The following is an 18694-nucleotide window of genomic DNA, read 5'->3' as shown; positions in this document are numbered from 1 at the left end:
ATTCCTTTCTCCAACCTCACCTTCCTTTTCATCTCTTCTCTCTTTATAATACTGAAAATCTCTCTCTGAAATACTTTGGTGTTTGAAATATAGCTCTGATCCATGTATATTGTAACACCTCTTGATAGCCTGTCATCTAGATTATTATATACAAGGATCTAGTAATAAATGGGTTTATTTGTGTGACACTTCAAATAGTGCAGAGTTCACTGGGTCCAACTTTTGTCCCATTTTGTTTAACACTGCAGTCCATTCACCATCATAATTATTTACTGTACTACGGTAGTGCCTAGGAGAGCTAGTCATAGACTAGGAGGCCACTGTGGTAAGTGCTGTGCAAATTCAGAACAAAGAGATGACATCTGTCCCAAAGAACTTACAACGTAAGAGTATTTGTATTCTGCCATGGGGAAGCGTGATTGAAGTATATACAGACAGATATGAAATCAAAGCTAGCTTGAGTAACAGCAGCAGCATTGGTGTCTGCACATGCTACTCCTGCCTGCAGAACCCTGCATACATACTCGAGCAGTCACCGACCATGCTGCTGCAGCTTCACTACTATTGTTGCTCAAGCTATCTTTGTTGAGTTTTAAGGAGGGTTTTCGAGGAAGATGATGTAGATTTGCAAATGGTAGATTTGCCCCTCCCAACTGCGAGGAACTGCATGTGATAAGGAATGAAGGGCTCGTTTAAAAATTGTACAAGTGGGTGATGGCATCATGGGCCGACTGGAGGTGGGAGTCAACATCTCAGTACTGAATGAGAGATAACTAGGGTGGAGATAGGCCATAAAGGGCCTTGAAATTGAAGACAGACATCTTATGATTCATGTAATAGAGAAGGGGGAGCCAGAGGGGGGAGGCAAAGACAGGAGTGATGGGGTCAAAGTGACGGTACAGAAAAATGATTTTGGCAGCAGCATTTGGAATGGAGACGAGCAGGGCAAGACTACATTTGTCAAGGCCAGAGAAAAATCTGAAAGAATCAGCAAGATTTAGTCAGCCTGGACGTGAGGACCTACAAAGAGGGCCAAGTCAAAGATGATGCCCATGACATGAGTCTGAGTGACAGGCAGGATGGCAGTGTTGTCCACAGTGATTGAGAAAAGAGGTTTTAGGAAGACTTGGAGGAATGGTCAGGAGTAGGGTTACCATTCGTCCGGATTCCCCCGGACATGTCCGGCTTTTTTCAGTTAAAAATAGCGTCTGGGGGGAATTTGTCAATGTCCGGACTTCCCCCGCCCCCCATGCAGAGCGTGCGCGGCTTACAGGGCAGCCAGCCGGATGGTGCCACTCACACGGGGCTCCGGCAGCCAGAGCCCTTCCTTCACTTCCCCTCTCCTCTCCCCTGCAACTTGAGACCACTCCCCTCCTCTCCCTCCCTCCCCCCGCCCTGCATTCACAGATCGCCGGCCGTCGCCTCGGCCTCCGGCAGTCTGGAGCTCCGACCCTGCTCCCCTCCCGCGCTGCCGAGCGCGCTGCTCTGCAGCACAGTAAGGGGGCCGGGGGTCAGAGAAGCGGCAGGGAGGTTCTGGGGGGGGTAGTCAAGAGACAGGGAGCAGGGTTGGATGGGTCAGGAGTTCGGGGGGGGGCTGTCTGGGGTTGGGGGTGTAAGGTTTTGGGCAGTCAGAGTACAGGTGGGGGGGTCTCAGGAGGGGGCAGTTAGGGGACAAGGCACAGGGAGGCTTAGGTAGGGGGTGGGGTTCTGGAGGGCAGTTAGGAGCAGGGGTCCCAGGAGGGGGGTAGTCAGGGGACAAGGAGCGAGGGGGTGTTTGGGAGTTCTGGGGGGGGCTGTCAGGGGGCAGGAGCGGGGAGAGGGATCGGAGCAGTCAGGGGACAGGGAGCAGAGGGGTTTAGATGGGTCGGGAGTTTTGGGGGGGGCTGTCAGGGGGTGGGGAGTGGTTGGATGGGGCGTGGGAGTCCCAGGGGTCTGTCTGGGGGTGGGGGTGTGGATAAGGGTTGGGGCAGTCAGGGGACAGGTAGGGGGTAGAGTCCTAGGGGGCCAGTTAGGATGTGGGGAAGGTCTCAGGAGGGGGCAGTCAGGGGACAAGGAGCAGGGAGGCTTAGGTAGGGGGTGGAGTCCTGGGGGGCAGTTAGGGGCAGGGGTCCCAGGAGGGGGCAGTCAGGGGACAAGGCGGGGGGGGGGAGGGTTGGGGGTTCTGAGGGGGCAGGAAGTGGGAGGGAGTGGAAGGGGCAGGGGCGGGGCTAGGACAGGGGCGGGGCTAGGGCGGGGCTCCTCCCGTCCTCTTTTTTGATTGTTGAAATATGGTAACCCTAGTCAGGAGATAAGAAGCTGAGTTTTAGACATGTTGATCTTGAGCAGATAACTAGACATCTGTGAGCAGATGTCAGAGAGACAGGCCAAGATTTTAGTTTGGACAAAGGGAGATAGGCCTGGAGCCAAAAGATAGATCTGAGAGTCATCAACATAGAGATGGTTGAATTTGTGTTTACAGATGAGATTAGTGTGTAGGTGTTGGTGCAATAAGGTGTAGACAGAGAAGAGAAGGTGACCAAGGACAGAGCCCTGTGACACCCCCACTGAAAGCTGAAAGGGTGAGGAGGAGGATCCTCTGAAGTAGCATAGAGTAGGAGGAAAATCAGGAGAGAAAGGAGTCATGGAAAGAAAAGGAGGACAAGATTTCAAGAAAAAAAACAACAGTTGACTGCGTCAAAGGCAGCTGACATGTCAAGGAGGATGAGGATAAAGTACTAGTTCTGAGATTTGGCTAAAATAGTATAATAAAGCCAATCTTTTATTTTTATTAAATCTACAAAGCTTTGGGTATAAAATAGAAATAACCAGAATGTATGTATATTGTTTAAATAATACATATGTAATAGTAGTTGAACTAGGAAAGAAATGCCATAAATAGTTCCTTATGAAGTTAAAATTGTAATGTACAGATACTATAAGCATCCTGCAGATTTTGCAATTGCTTGAAAGATTACAATTGTATGGTAACTACAACTGTAAAATATTTTAATTTCATGTACTGTGATCTAATATTTTCACCTCCATAGCAGTTTCCACAATAATTAGAATGTGTGAACTTCTAAAATGCAGGCTGTATGTGAATACAGATGATTTATATATATTAGTAAGGTCATTGTTATTTTACTTTTAGATACTGAAGAACAACTACGTGAAGCTGAAGACATTACAAAATGTTTAGAAGCAGAAAAAATCAAAGTTAGTGAAAAGCCTCAGACTGACATTGAATGTTTAAGGTAATGATCATCAGTTGTGTACTTTAGTTTTCAAACTTAAACTTTGCCTTTACCATTTTGGACCATTCCTGTAACATCATGGTAGCTACATTGGGCCTAATTTTTACTTTTTCTGCATAATATTCCCTTTGAAGTCTGAAGAAATAATTTGTGTGTGTTACAGAACAAATCCTGTTGCCCTTACTTTTGACATCCAGTTAAGTCAAAGACTTTGCTCCTTGTTCTCCAGCTATACCAAAAAGGAGGACAGGAGACACTTGATATGGATTTAATCAGGCCGCAACTTTATTATTAGATGTCCCGGACTACCCAGCAGATAAAAGTGTACAGTGCAGGTAACTTCCTGTTTATTCTGTAATTACCCGCGGAGCTTCCACCAGCTTCCCCTCTTTGTCCAGCCAGGTCCCTCCAGCACTTCCTTTGCCAGGGCCATACCATCCATCCCCCACTCATAGGAGGGGTAAGGTGGGCTATAAGAGTGGGGGATTGGCTCCCTGCTGTTCCAACCATAGGAGCCCCAAACTCCCTGCCCCGTTCCATTCCTTTAACCAGCACTTCCTTTTTAAGTCCTTTACCAAGCCATTTATCTGGTCACTGGATGCCTTCCTTATCGAGTACCTGCACTGGACATCCACCCCACACTTACAAAATAAGTTCTGACATACAGCCTACCACCTTTTCTACTCACCATAATAGGCCTTCCCTGACACCCATTGTGGGGAAGGCGAAAAACCCCCACTCCACTGAAGCCAATATGGTGGTGAGGGAAAAATTCCTTCCCAGCCCCCCTAAAAAGCAGCGACTAGCACAATGCTCACAGCAGGTTCAAACTCCACCTGATCGTCACACTTCAAGGGGAGGGAGGGAGGGTGGGTGCTGCCTTGCCTGCTGTGCTGTTTCAGCCTACAGAATGGAATGGTGATCCTAGTCCCTCTGCACCAATTGTGCAGTGGTCTGAGGACACTGGATTCGCATACATTTAGATTTGATCTACTTTCCCTGATCACGCCCACCCTCCCCAAGTGCGATTGTCTTTGAATGAAGCTACTTTGGAGTCACTCCTCTGGTGCATAAAAGGTGCATCAGCATCCCCGTATGGCTGGTTCTCTCATGGACTCATTCTCTGCTCTATGTGAGGACTTGATCTTCCATTTTACTAACTTTCTGGGAACAAACAAACAAACAAAAGGACTTCCCAGTTCTGGAAATTGACATCTATCTTAGTTTGCCTAAATGTGACATTTCCCCTTCTATACAAACATAAATTCTGCAATATCTTTCAAGGAGAAACCATAACTTTTCAATACAAAAATATTGAAGACATATTAATATAATGTTTTCTGAGCTTGGTGAAATTGTCTTTGGATGTAAGAACTCTTTAACCAAGCAAAGGAAAGGACTTCTTCATAGCAGAGCTTATCTGAAGTTTTCTTTTCCCCATAGAAATTTATGATGAAAATGAAGTAACATTTGTCATCATCAAAATCTTCCATGGAAATTTGACTTTTCAGCTGAAAACTGAAAGATTGCAGTTATACTCTTTCAGTTAAAAAAGTTTCCAGGAACATTTTGCTTCTTAAAAACCCAATTTTCTGTTGAAAAACAGTTTTCATAGAAAATCAACCACCAACCCTATTTCCTAACCCTTTCAACCCTTTATACAGAGCTGAGGCCTGGCCAAAATTTCTTCCAAATGAGAATTATTTAATTTGGAAAGCTGCGTACAGAGGCAAAAGACTTTTGTACAACATGTACACAACAAGATACAATTTAAGTAATAATAGTAGCTGCTGGTCCATAAGGGAATGTGTTAGAATTCATTCTTTTACATTTTTAATTCCATGGTGATACATTAGCTTTTCTGATGTATGAGGTTGTCATCTTCCTTCTAAACAATATACTTCTGAGAGTAATTTAGTGCTGTGGCATCACTTAATATTCAACCTGGCATAATTAGTTTTCTTGGAAAGACTGTCTGCGTAGAAAGTAGGGAACCACCAAGAATTAGGATTATTTTCAATCCCCAGATCTGCCACTGACTCACTGAAAGACATTGTGCAAATCATTTAACCTGTACCTCAGTTTCCCCATTTGTAAATAATGATAAGCAAGTGAGGGGTCTTCTGAGGTTCAATCAATGTTTGTAAAGTGTTCTAAGAACTTTGGATGGAAGGCACTATAGAAGATAAAATATATTTAATAGTCATGACTACTAATCAGTGAAGCATCTTACAGAAATCAAATCAACAGGAAATATGAGATTTGCTGATTAATTGATCATGGATTTTATTTGATGTTGCAATAAGTTTATATTAATTAGCTACTGGCAGCATAGTGTTTAGAAGATGTATAAAGTGCTACTACTACTAAAATAGTAAACATTTGCTTTTCTATGACTTAGGAAATACTTTAAAAAACCTACTACAGTCACATAAAATCTGTTTTAGCATTTCACACTTTGGGCCAAATTCAGAGTGGCATTTAAGTGAGTCCAAAGTTGTTTAAGATAGTTTGGCTTACACCTTCATCTTGGCTCTTTAGCATGTAAGTTGCAACAACTTAGACTCAGACTCATACACCTTTATCAGTGTGTTTCTTACAACCCTGACATATTACAACTTAATTGGGCCAACTGAGCTAAGATAGAAAGGGAATCAAAGATGGTTTAATTTACAGTCTATATAAATATGGAGCCATAAGAGAGCAGTGTTGAAAGAAAAGCCACTAACAGGAGGGTGTAAAAGAGTAAATTACTTTAGCTTACGCTGTCTTGGATTCACCCACTCACCTCTGCATTTGGGCCTCTAAGAGGAAATACGGAAGGAGAAAAAAGAGTGGATGTTATAGCTCAAGTTATGAATTATTGGCTAAGTTGCTAATTATTAAGCTACCCTTGATTACTTGCTTTCTATTCTATAGTTGCATGTTAAGAATGAACATGGCTCTGGCTCTTCCTTCAATATAAATAAGCTATTTTAAATTAACAACTCTTAACACTGAATGAAGGAAGCATAATTTCAATACACCTGACATAAAGCTGACTCAGCAAGAAAATAAATGCACTTCCGCATTAGCTGATGGGCTGACTAAAGCCTGACATTTTGTTGTCATTGTTCAGTTTACAAGAAAAATACTAATTAAAAACTTCTTGTCTTGGAAATAATTTACTATAAAGGCTTAGAAAAAGATTAACAAACTAAATGACTATTATATTTCTTAGTTCATTATTGAAATGTAACTTGTATATTCCTTGTGGAAGACTTCAAATGTTGCTTCAGACAAAATCTGTTAAGTGTCATTCTTACACAGCTGTACTCTTTACAGGAGGTAGACTATTTTTTTCCCCAAATACAGGCAGTCAAAAATTTCTGACTATTGATTCTGCATCATTTTCAAATGAAATATTTAATAAAGAGGTCATTGTCTTGCTAAAGCGAATCCTACAACTCCCAGGCAGGCATGCCCTTGCACCTGCATGGAACCCTACTGACGTCAAATGCCCAGAAAGTGTGTTTTTCAGTCACGTTAGTTCAGCCAAGTGAGTTTAACATGACTGAAAAGCCCTGTTAAGATATTAACATTTCTGAAGCAGTGTTTTTTGGCTTCAAATGTGCTAGTCCACATCTTAGAGATTTTCAGTAATGTTAAGCTAATGTGATTTAACTAACATGATTGTGAAAAAAACCCACACTTTTTTGGCCTTCAAGATAGGGCTAATAGGGTTATGCTTGAAAACTGGGTGCTGCCTATGCAGAATCCATTGTAGGAATAGAGCCTTTGTTTCTAAATACTATTTAGAAACAATATTTAGTGTACAAAGGATGATATTTTGACAAGAATCATGGATAACATACATAGATTTGCCTATAAAATGAAAGAATCAAAACATTTTTGTTTACCTTTTACAGACAGTAAAACCACACTACCCTGTAAATGGTAAAAATACAGATGTTTTTAGTGCCTCATTAGAAAGAAAAAAAAAGGAGACACAGACGGCATCAATAAACCTGATATATGTAGCTCTCAGACTGCCCTCTAAGTCTGTTATTGTATCACATACTTAGGCCCTGGTCAAAAATCAATATTAAAAGTAGCTGGCAAAGGAAGAATCTTCATTACAATTAAGTATATATCTTAAAGTATATTGCATTTCAGCTGAAAAGTATAACAAGGTAATTCAAATTACAGTGACTCATCTTGGAGCTGAGCAAAATTCTCTGTAACATGTCTACGGTTTAATAAAATCTCTCCAAAATCCCTCCAATTATCACACACGGTTAGGAAAAAAACCCACTCATTGGTGATTCAAACAGCTGATGGAGCTGCTGTAGATGAGCAAATGCTCCGCAACATACCCCAGATATAGGGACCAGCCACACGCAATTTAAATAAAAAGCACTGATGTAGTTATAGCTAAATAGTAGCTTCCAACACTTACAAGTCCCCCCTCCCCCCCAAAAAAGCTGGAATTTCTCATGCTTAAAGATAAATTTAGGGAACATTAGTTAAAATTTCTTTTGGCTTTTTCTGAGATATAGGAACACTGAAACAAAATAGTGTTCTCCAAATGCAATATTTTCATGGATCCTCACCCATGGATACGTGCCTCGAAGGAATGCCTCTGACTCAGAATTCAAAAATCATTAATACACATTGGGGGCAGGAGACACTCAACTACCTGTTGATTAGATACAACTACCAGAATTGCCAACAATAGTTTTTTCATTGTGCACCACCAATGGTAGCAGGTCTGTTGCCAGATGCTGCTGCTGCTGCTACAGTCTGCTTACTGTTTATCTCCAATAAATAACATTTTTTCTGAGCCTTCAGAAACTGAATTCGTGTATCATGTATGTGCGTTAAATTGCTTCTATCATACAGCTCGATCACCTCACCTGCACTCTGCCCATCAATTAACCTCCACAGGAACTACTGTGAACATTCAAAACCCTTCAGCACCTTCTGGTGGACAAGCAATTTGCAGGCTTCAAGAAATGCCTCGAGTGTATTTGGAAGATCTAGCTCACTGACTGGCAACACTCTGGGCCTAATGTGCCTCAGAGTAAGAATTGGTTGAAATTTCTCAATTGAAATTTTCCTACTGAAAAACAATGTTTCATCAAAAATGAAGTTTTTTGTGGCAAAATATCCTTTGATTAAATATTTCATTTTTTCTATGTGAAATTTCAAATTGAAATTAAACAATTGTTTTTTCTTTAATTGAATTTTAGATTTGTTCAAATTTTTTCAAAATCTAATAATTTTCAGTATTTTCAGTTATTGCTTTTCCCATTTTCTCTCCCTTTTTTGCTACTGGAGGCAACAGAATGAACAAGTTTAGGGTTTTGGTTTGGGTTTTTTTTCTTCAACAAAATTTTAAAAATGTATCCTTTTTCCATTCTAAACTTTCCAAAATGTCCTCCACTTTGGAAAATTACATGCAGCAAAAGGAAAAATGAAATATTTACTTTGCCACTTAGTAACTTTTTCAAAGTGGATGAAGTTTTGAAGAGTCGCAGAGTGGAAAAAGGAAAGTGAATGAGTGTGAGAAGACAAATCTGGACACTATTCCTGGCACTGCACTCAGTGGCAAAAAGAAAAAAAAAGAGAGAAAAATGAAAATTCAAGTTTTGAAAATTTAAAAAAAAAATGCAAAAAATGGTGGTAATGCGAAAAATTGTTCCATTTGAAAACTTGCAAATTGGAAAGAACTTCAAAATTTGAAATTTTGGTAACTGGCTTTCCAGTGAGCCATGACTCAGCTGGCTTCAAAGATTTTCTCGAGAATGTCATCCCAAATTGTTACCATGCTAGGCTGAATGCTTCACATGCCTGTCAGCTTCCCCGGAGTCTTTCAATGACTCTGATGCAAAATTGGCCTGATGACCTTTAAGTAGACATCTTCATGACAAAAAGTCTAAAGTGACTAAAAATTGCTACAAACAATTTCAAAATGATTTTCATTCCAAGGGTTTTGAAAGAAAACCTTTTTAATTTATTCAAAAAAAAATTACCAAAAAATTTCAAAATGATTTTAAGTTTTTGGTTTTCATTTTCATTTTATTTTTATTTATCCTCTTTCATTTTTATTCCCCCCCCACACGCACACACATTCTCCCCCTTTTCCATTTGCCACTGAACAAAGGAAAAAGTTAACAAAAGAGGGAAAAGCTAACAAAAATTGAGACTGAAAATTTCAAAAAGAATATTTTTATTAAAAAAATGAGAAATCAACATTTTGTTGAAAAATATTTCACATGAAAAATTTTAAGGAACTACTACAGTATACCAATAGGAATGAGTACTGCATGAGTACTGTCAGTTTCATAGGAGCTTTAACAAGGTAGGTTTCAGAGTAGCAGCCGTGTTAGTCTGTATCCGCAAAAAGAAGAACAGGAGTACTTGTGGCATCCGAAGAAGTGGGCTGTAGTCCACGAAAGCTTATGCTCTAATAAATTTGTTAGTCTCTAAGGTGCCACAAGTACTCCTGTTCTTCTTTTAACAAGGTAGGTAGGTAGGTAGTAAAGTATGCCTTCAAAGACATATTCTGGCTTAGAAACAATACTGTAGTCACTCCAATAACTTCTTGGTGTCACTCACAGATCATTACAACTAGTATGTTGCATGCCTCATAGAGTGACCACTATTCTGCTGGATATATCATCAGGTAAAAAAACAAAAGCCTTCCTTTGCTCCTACCCCAAAAATTACTTACAACTCATGCACAGAAGTCTCTCTCTTTCTCTCCAAAGTGCCTTCTCTGCTTCAAAGCAGCCTCAAAAAAATCAACAGTCTCAGTGAATTGGATGCATATTCAAGGCAGCAGTTAGAGTAAAATGGAGCTTTTTCAAAGGGGAGTTGCCTTTAAATCATGAGATACCCATTTAATCACTCATTGTATGTATCTGCTACCTAAAGTTTGCATTTAACTCTCAAGTGCCAAATACTCTGCTCCTCTTGTTTCTCAAACATGAAATCCTAACTCAGAGTTAAGGAGAGGGGGGCCTCTAACTGGTACTAATGAATTCTTGAGTGCGGTGTTTGCCTCTGTTATATTCTATTTAATTATTTATCATGGTAAATATTATTTAACTTGTTTTACACTTTCACTTTAGAACTATGTGTTGCCACGCATCAAACAGGCTAAAAGGATTTTTAATTAAAGGTGATTCTGAGAAGGCTGGGGCAGTTTCTAATTGAAACCAGTCCATTATACAAGAGAATTTAGAGGATACATTGTGTCTTTGAAGCTTGAAATTCCATACTCTTTAAGAAGCCTGGAAACAGAAACGAAATGCACAGTCAGTTTACATTATTTAATAGTTTTGGGGCTTTGTTTACTTGCCTAATTATAAAAGAACTAGTATTGCTTCTTATGCCTCATATTACAGGAAAAGAAACCTCATTACTGAAACCATGAAGGAGCAAATGATGCCTTCTTTCACATAAATCATACAAGAAATATGTCCACTAGAGCTGAACAAATGCTTCATATTAATAGTGGATTGCCTAAGGCCTGAGTCTAGTGGTTTTGAGAAAATACTTGCAATTAAATTTTATGTTAAATTTTATAAGCAGGAAATATCAAGCTCTGGAGTAATACGTGAGGCAAAATGGGTTTCTTTAATGAAAATCTGCTCATTGATTTCCTAACACTTTTTTATAGCACTGCCCAGTAAGACTATTATAGTTAGAGTTGTATCATGGTTTCCATTATGAACCCCAATTTCTGGTGTTTATAATTCAGATATAAAATTTGCTCTAAGGTAAATGTTGACATCTAAAGTTTGCTTGGGAGCAATTTTCTTTATGCAAGTAGAACATAGGAAATTTGGAGTGAAACAACCATTGGTTCATCTATGATTTCCTCTGCCTTTCAGCAGGTATAACCAGAAATGCTATCAGTCCCCAGATACGTATACATTTCAGCTTTGAAGTCTGAGTCTTGTAGCTTTAACCACTCCCTTGCTTAAAAAGAGACCCCAATGGGAGTTACGAAGGGTTATTTAGGGATTGGAAAGAAATGGGCCCCTCACATAGGCAGCAAATTAACTGAAATTAAACATTTGTTAAATACTGTGTTAGTATGTGACAAACTCGTTCACCTAGCCCAGAGTTTAACCACTGGTATATTAAATTACAGTACAAATACATCAAGATTATTAATGTAATTCTTAAATCTGTGATTGTTTCTATTTGTGCAGTGCCTTAAGTACATTGGCTGGGAGCTTTATAAATACTATGGGCCAAATCCTGGGTAGGTGTAATCTGTTATAGCTCCATTAAGGTCAATTACTCAACAAGCCTTGGAAGGAAAAGCCCATCCTGCAAACTTCTGCTTAATTGATGTCCATGAGTTGAACTATTATCCTGCAATGAAAAAAGTTATTTTGCTTATGGTCAAATTCACCAGCATGCTAAGGACCAGGATAAAGCCAATATGTCATTTAAGACCCACTTAAGACACTCAAATTACCTGGGATGTAAGTGGTGCTTAGGTCTTCTGCAGGCTCTGTGAACAGCACTGAATTTCATCCTTGTCTGACCACTGAATATTTACCTTTCAAACGCTTTTTCCCTAATTAATATTTCTTAAAATTTTTGTCAGAGGTATTCTAGTCATACCTAAATTACATTTTGTAACCATTCTCCAGACATTTTCTAAGAATTTAATATATTTTTAAAGATAATTGGATACTGCTCACATATTCTGTCCTAATTAGTGCTTTATATACAATGGAACCAGCACTTAGATTCTCAAGTGACAGGCATGTAACCTATTTAATCTTACGTAAGGTATTTCTATCTCTTTTGATTTACATCTAATTCCCATAGTTAGGCATCCTAGTGTTATATTTACTGTTGTTACTGTTGATAGAACCCTGTGTTTCATCTTCATATGATTTACTATCACTCCCAGATCACTTTTTAAATTTGTTTGCTCTAGTTCTATTCCATCACACGTGTTTTTTAATTTATTTGTTCAACCTATGGACATGGCTTTACATTTTGTGATCCTGAATTTCATTTAGGACTCATTCGCCTTCAACCCCAGTCAAATTATAATATCCTGCAATTTATTGACTTCAACTGTATCAACAGCATTCTCTATCTTGGCGTCATCAGCAAATTGTGAACAGCAAGCACCTTATTACCGTAGCTTTAGGATCATCTAAATAAATTTGGTTCCAGCATTGAACCTTGTAGGACTCCCCACATTATCTCCATTTTGGCTTGAAACCATGAACCAGAACCCTGTCTTACTCTTTCCTTCAGACAGTTTTCAACCCAATCTTAAATCCTTCATTAATACTACTGCTTTCTGATTAGTCACCTGTGTGACAGTTTAATAAGTGAGAAAATCCAGGTAGATCTCCTCAGCTATTTTCCTCTCAGATTTTGGGGTACTCTTTTAGAGAACTGTCAAGGCTGGTCTCATAAGTTAAATTTTTTGTAAACCTATGGTCTGTATTCACTGCATCTCTGTTATCTTCCAAGCTGATAGAATCCATTATAAGGAATAAAATGGCTAACAATTTTCTGGTGTAAATTAGACATAAAAAGAATGTCAAAAGCAAACAAAAGGCAATGGGTGGGAGGAGGAAAGAAGGGGAAAACATTCTACTAGCATCAACGAAGCCTCAACTTTTTCCAACAATGTAAAAGAGCAAATGGCAGCAATTGCAATAAATTTAACAGTAGCTGAGTGATTTCCTTCTTTCCTCCCATTTATTAGAAAAAAAGAAATAAAACAGATAATCATTCTGACTTCTGAACAAAAAGTTTTTTGCTACAGTCCACAAATACTCACTCTTAGGCTAGGTCTACACTGGGGGGGGGGATCAATTTAAGATACACAAATTCAGCTACGCGAATAGCGTAGCTGAATTCGACGTATCCGAGCTGACTTACCCCGCTGTGAGGACGGTGGCAAATCGACTGCTGCGGCTCCCCCGTCGACGGCGCTTACTCCTACCTGGGCTGGTGGAATACACGCGTCGATTCGGGGATCAATTGTCGCGTCCCAACGAGACGCGATAATTTGATCCCCGAGAGATCGATTTCTACCTGGCAATCCAGGCGGGTAGTGAAGACAAGCCCTTAGACTGCAAGCTTTGGCCACAAGATCCTTGCTCCAATAATGTGGATGAGTATTCAGAGAATTCTATTTACGGGTAACTTCATTTTCTTTGCATTTCAGTTCAATACCACCAGTTTCTATTGAATTGACACCTATTTTTCCAATTGTCTGCTGCATATACAACTGAATTGCAAGAAGAAAGCGTATCAACCATGCAAAAAAAAAAAACAAACCCCAACTAATTTCAGCCTTCATCTCTTTGCCATTTCTAGCACTCAAGACTAACGGAAAAGGCATCATTGGCAGTGCTAGAACATACTAAGTAAACCTAATATTTAAAAAACGTGAGCAAAGCTAGGAATCAACAGAGTGCTGGTATGCCTGCTACAGCAATGTTAAGTATTACTGACTTAGGACTCAATTCTGCCAGCCTTACTCATCTTGAGTAGCCTTGCTGAAATCAGTGAGGCTAGTCACTTAGGGTATCTCTACACTGCAGCGGGGTGCGAGCCTCCAAGCTCGGGTAGACAGCCTTGAGCTAGCAGTGTAAACATTGTAGCTTGGGCTCTGAAGCCTAGGGGGACAGGTGAACATGAGAGCCCAAGCTGCAGCCCAACCTGCAGTGTCCACACTGCTATTTTTAGTTTGCTAGCGCAAGCCCCACTAGCATTGATTTGTCTACCAGGGCTGGGAGGCTCACTCCTGGCAGTAGTGTGTAGACATACTCTTAGGGCCTGATCCAACTCACATTTACTCCAGTGGGGCAGTAGATTGGATCCTCAGTAAGGTATCACTCAATGTGAGTAAAAGACTGCAGAATCAGGCGCTCAGTGGGACTGAGTTGGTGATGGCTTTTTGATGATTGTCAGCATAAAATAAAACAACTGAATTGTTTTGTGTTGCGCTTACACAAATTCAGGTGAGTGAAGAAGCCATAAGTGAAGAGGGATAATAGAGCTTTATATAAATATTGGCTTATTTGGAAAGTAAGTGGTTAACCTAATAATTCTCTGAATACTCATCCACATTATTGGAGCAAGAATCTTGTGGCCCAACTTTGTATTTTCTTTTCTTTGTTTTTAAAGAACTGTTGTCATTATGCTGGGGGAGGGGGAAATGTCCTATTATGCCTTGTTCTGGTGAGAAGTACGCCTTATTCCATTTCTAAAAGTGACTGAGAATTATGTCAGGATAATATATTTCCATAGATTTGCCCATCTAATTTGACAGTGAAAAGATTGGTATGAAGGTCCTTCTGATCTGATTACTAAAATGAGAAAGCTAAATCTACTTCCAGGTTAAGCATTATTTTGAATATTTCCATTGTCTCTGCATTCTTTCTGGTGAAACTTCATCATTTATTCACTAACTCAGGCGTCTCCACAGCATTGATTGTGTAGCCTATAACCTAACAGACATCTCCTGTTTTGTGAGTATAATATTCCTGGCACATACTGTAATTACTTAGTTTCTAAAGAAGAAAGAAGGAAGACTTGAAAGTAGAATCAATTGATTAATGTAAAATTAACCTCTCCGTTTGAATGAGAATGACTTACCACTGTCCCCCAAACGCTGAGAAATGTAAATGTCTCCACCTGACTATTTCAAAGTTTTTCTAAAACTTTTAAAATAAAAAGCATAAATAATTATTTAATTAGCACTTGACAGTTTCAAAGCACTTCACAGATAGCAATTAGTTAATTCTCAGAATAGCTCCGAGAGGCAGATAAGCAAATATGAGTGAGATTATTGCTTGAGTCTCAGTTATTTTACCCTCAGTACTGGTGCCACAAAGTGAGTTGGGACTCCTCACATGAATCACGGCCATGGTATCATTTGTAGCTCATGACCCGCAACCAGACTATCAGACACATCAATTTCACCTGACTCCAGAAGACAAGAACAGCAGTGTTCACTTTGAAAGCAATCAGTGTCTGCCTAGTCCCATATTAAATAAACTATGATTTTGTTTTTCTTAAACAAATTAGGCTTTTAATATGAAGCTAACAGAGGAAAATACAGAAAGTAATACATTAGGAGCAAAGACAATGAAGATACTCTGATTTAAATCAATGTAATCAAGATCAGAATCTGAGGCGTAGATCTTTACGTGTACCACTTCTCCCTTCTAAAGGATCTGTGAGCTATACATTCACTTTATTACAGTGCAGTGCATATTACCTCTTAGAGCAGTGCCTCCCAAACTATGAGCCTTGGCTCTTGAAAGGAGCTTTGAAGGATTCACGGGGGAGCCATGAGTGTTTATGAGGGGAGGGGAGGAATAGGAGATATGCCCATTTTATTTTCTAATTAAGAGACTATTAAACTGAGTTTAAAAATTTCCTGTACCTTATCTATGGTTCTGCAGCTTATGCTGCTGCTCCCACTGAGGCTGGGAGCTTCTGTGCCCTCCGCTCCTTCAGGAGGCCTTCAGCAGAGAGACTTCCTCCTGAGGGAAGCGTTCAGCAGGAAGTCTCTGCTGAAGGCCTCTTGCTGGAGTGGTAGGCAAAGAGACTTCCAGTGCCAGCAGCAGCACCAGCACTACCAGATAGTGGAAGAGGGCTGAGGGAGAACCCAACCAACTCCCAAGAGGAGGAGAAGGGTGGTAGCGGCCAGGAACTTCTTCCTAAGGAGGACAGAGTCATCCATCTGCAGGGCCAGCTCCAGGTTTTTTGCCGCCCCAAGCAAAAAAAAGAGCCGGAGTGGCGCCGCCTTGAAAAGGGGGGGGGGCGGAGTGCTGCCCCTTGAAAAGTGCTGCCCCAAAGGGCCGGAATGCCGTCCCTTTAAAAGTGCCACCCCAAGCATATGGGACGCTGGTGCCTAGAGCCGGCCCTGTCCATCTGCCATCCAGACTGGGAATCCTGAGAAGTGTGCTGCTTGCCTGAAGCTAGAATTCAGGATGTGACTGAAAGTCTGCCAAGACTCATCAAGCACTGGGACCTCTACCCCTTCCTGCTTATGTAAATGGGCACCAACAATACTGCCAAGAATGACCTGGAGCAGATCACTGCAGACTATGTGGGCTCTGGGAAGAAGGATAAAAGAATTTGGAGTGCAAGTTGTGTTCTCGTTCCTCCTCCCTATTAAAGGGAGGGGCCTGGGCAGGGATAGTCGAATCGTGGAAGTAAATGCTTGGCTATGCAGGTGGTGTCGGCAAGAGGGCTTTAGCTTCTTTGACAACAAGCTGATGTTCCAGGAAAGAGGATTATCATGCTGGGATGGGCTCCATCTATCAAATACTGGGAAAAGCATCTTTGGATATTGTCTGGCTAACCTGATAAGGAGAGCTTTAAACTAGGTCCTATGGGGGATGGTGACAAAAATCTGTCTGATGTGGATCTAGGCAAAGAACAGGGGAAGGGGCTAATTTCTGGACAAGGGACTAGAAATCACAACTGCATTAAAAAGACAAAAAGAAAAGCAAGAAGGCAGTCTGCAAAATATCTTCAATGCCTATATATAAATACAAGAAGTATGGGGAACATAGTACCAAAAGGGATACATACAGGAAATGGAAGGAAGGAGGGGCAAGTCACCAAGGAAGTATACATGGGAATAGCATGAGTACATAGGGACAAAATCAGGAAAGCCAAGGCAAAGAATGAGTCACAGCTGGCAAGAAATGTTAGAGACAACAAGAAAGGGTTCTTAAAATATGCCAGGCAAAAAAGAAAGACCAAGCACAGTGTGGGTCCACTACTCAATGAAGAAGGTGAGCTGTTAACGGAAGATGATAGGAAGGCATAGCTGCTCAAGGCCTACTTTGCTTCAGTCTTCTCACAAAAAATAACACGTGACCGGACGACAAGTGAAGTTACCATAGACAAAGAGGAAGGGATGCAGATTGAGATAAGTAAAGAGATCTTCTGACCAATCTGAATGAATTCAAATCAGTGGGGCAGGATGCTATTCACCGAGGGTACTGAAGGAATTAGCTGAAGAAATCTCAGAGCCATTGGCAATAATATTTACAAACTCATGGATGATAGCAGAGGTCCTAGAAAACTGGAGAAGGGCTAATGTAATGCCCCATCTTTAAAAGAGGGATAAAAGAGGAGCTGGGGAACTATAGACCAATCAGTCTGACTTCAATATCTGGGAAGTTACTGAGCAATGTATAAAACATGCAATGTGCGAATACGTGGAAGATGAAGCAGCAGCCAGCATGGATCACTAGCAGCCAGCATGAATTTACCAAGAACAAATCATGCCAAACCAGGTTGATTTCCTTCTGTGACAGGCTAACTGATTTGGTGGATAGGGGGAAATGCAGTGGACTTCAGCAAGGCTTTTGACAGAGTCCCATATGACATTCTGATAAGTAAGCTGGAGAAATGCAGGCTCGGTGGAACTACCATTAAATGAATACATAATTGGTTAAACAACCGCAAACAAAGAGTAACTATTACTGGAATTATGTCAGATTGGAGGAAGGTCTCAAATGGGGTTCCACAGGGATCTGTTCTGGGTCCAGTGTTGTTTAACATCTTTATTAGTGACCTGGCAGGTAGAGAGAGCATACTGATCAAGTTTGCAGATGACATAAAACTAGAGGGGGTTGCTAATACTTTGGAGAATAGAGCTAAAATTCAGAGGGATCTTGACAAACTGTGCTATAGACAACAAAATGAAATTCAACAAAGACAAATGTAAAGTGCTACACATAGGGAAGTTAAAACAAAGGCACAAAACCAGAATGGTGGATAACCAGCTTGGTAGCAGCACTGCTGAGAAGGATCTGGGAGTTGTGGTGGATCACAACCTCACATGAGTCAGTAGTGGGATGCTGTTGCAAAAAAAGCAAATGCAAGTTTAAGTTGCATTAACAGAGGCATAGTATGCAAGTCACCGGAGGTGATAGTATCACTCTACTCGCTGCTGGTTAGGCCTCAGCTCTGGTCACCAATATATGTAGAAAGGATGAAGAAAAACTGGAAAGGATCCAGAGGCGAGCAGCAAAGATGATCAAAGAGATGGAATGCAAGCCATATTAGCAAAGGCTGAAGGAACTGGGTATGTTTAGTGTGGAAAAGAGGAGACTTGGTGGGATAAGATAGTGGTCTTCAGATACTTGAAAAACTCCCATAAAATAGATTGAGAAAAGTTGTCTCTTGCCATAAAGGGCAGGACAAGAGGCAATGGGTTCAATCTACAGCATAGCAAATTTAGATTAAATCTCAGGAAAAACTTCCTAACTGTAAGAGCAGTAGGACAAAGGAACAGACTTCCTCAGGAGGTTGTGGAAGTTTATTCACTGGAGATTTTCAAAGGAGGCTGGATAGCCATCTGTCTTGGATGGTTTAGACACACCAAATCCTGCATTTTGGGAGGCGGTTAGACTAGATGACCTTTGCGGTCCTTTCTAACCCTATGGTTCTAT

At 40.6% G+C, this 18694-nt stretch overlaps 1 pseudogene; it reads left to right on the top strand.

Moving 5' to 3' along the window:
• Nucleotides 1-18694, top strand: part of LOC128841001 (coiled-coil domain-containing protein 172-like) — a 53315-nt pseudogene that overhangs the window by 28243 nt on the left and 6378 nt on the right.

Source organism: Malaclemys terrapin, chromosome 7, assembly GCF_027887155.1.
Source record: "Malaclemys terrapin pileata isolate rMalTer1 chromosome 7, rMalTer1.hap1, whole genome shotgun sequence".
NCBI classification, from domain to species: Eukaryota; Metazoa; Chordata; order Testudines; family Emydidae; genus Malaclemys; species Malaclemys terrapin.
Note: the sequence above shows the minus strand (reverse complement) of the source record. Positions and strands in the feature narration are given on the sequence as shown.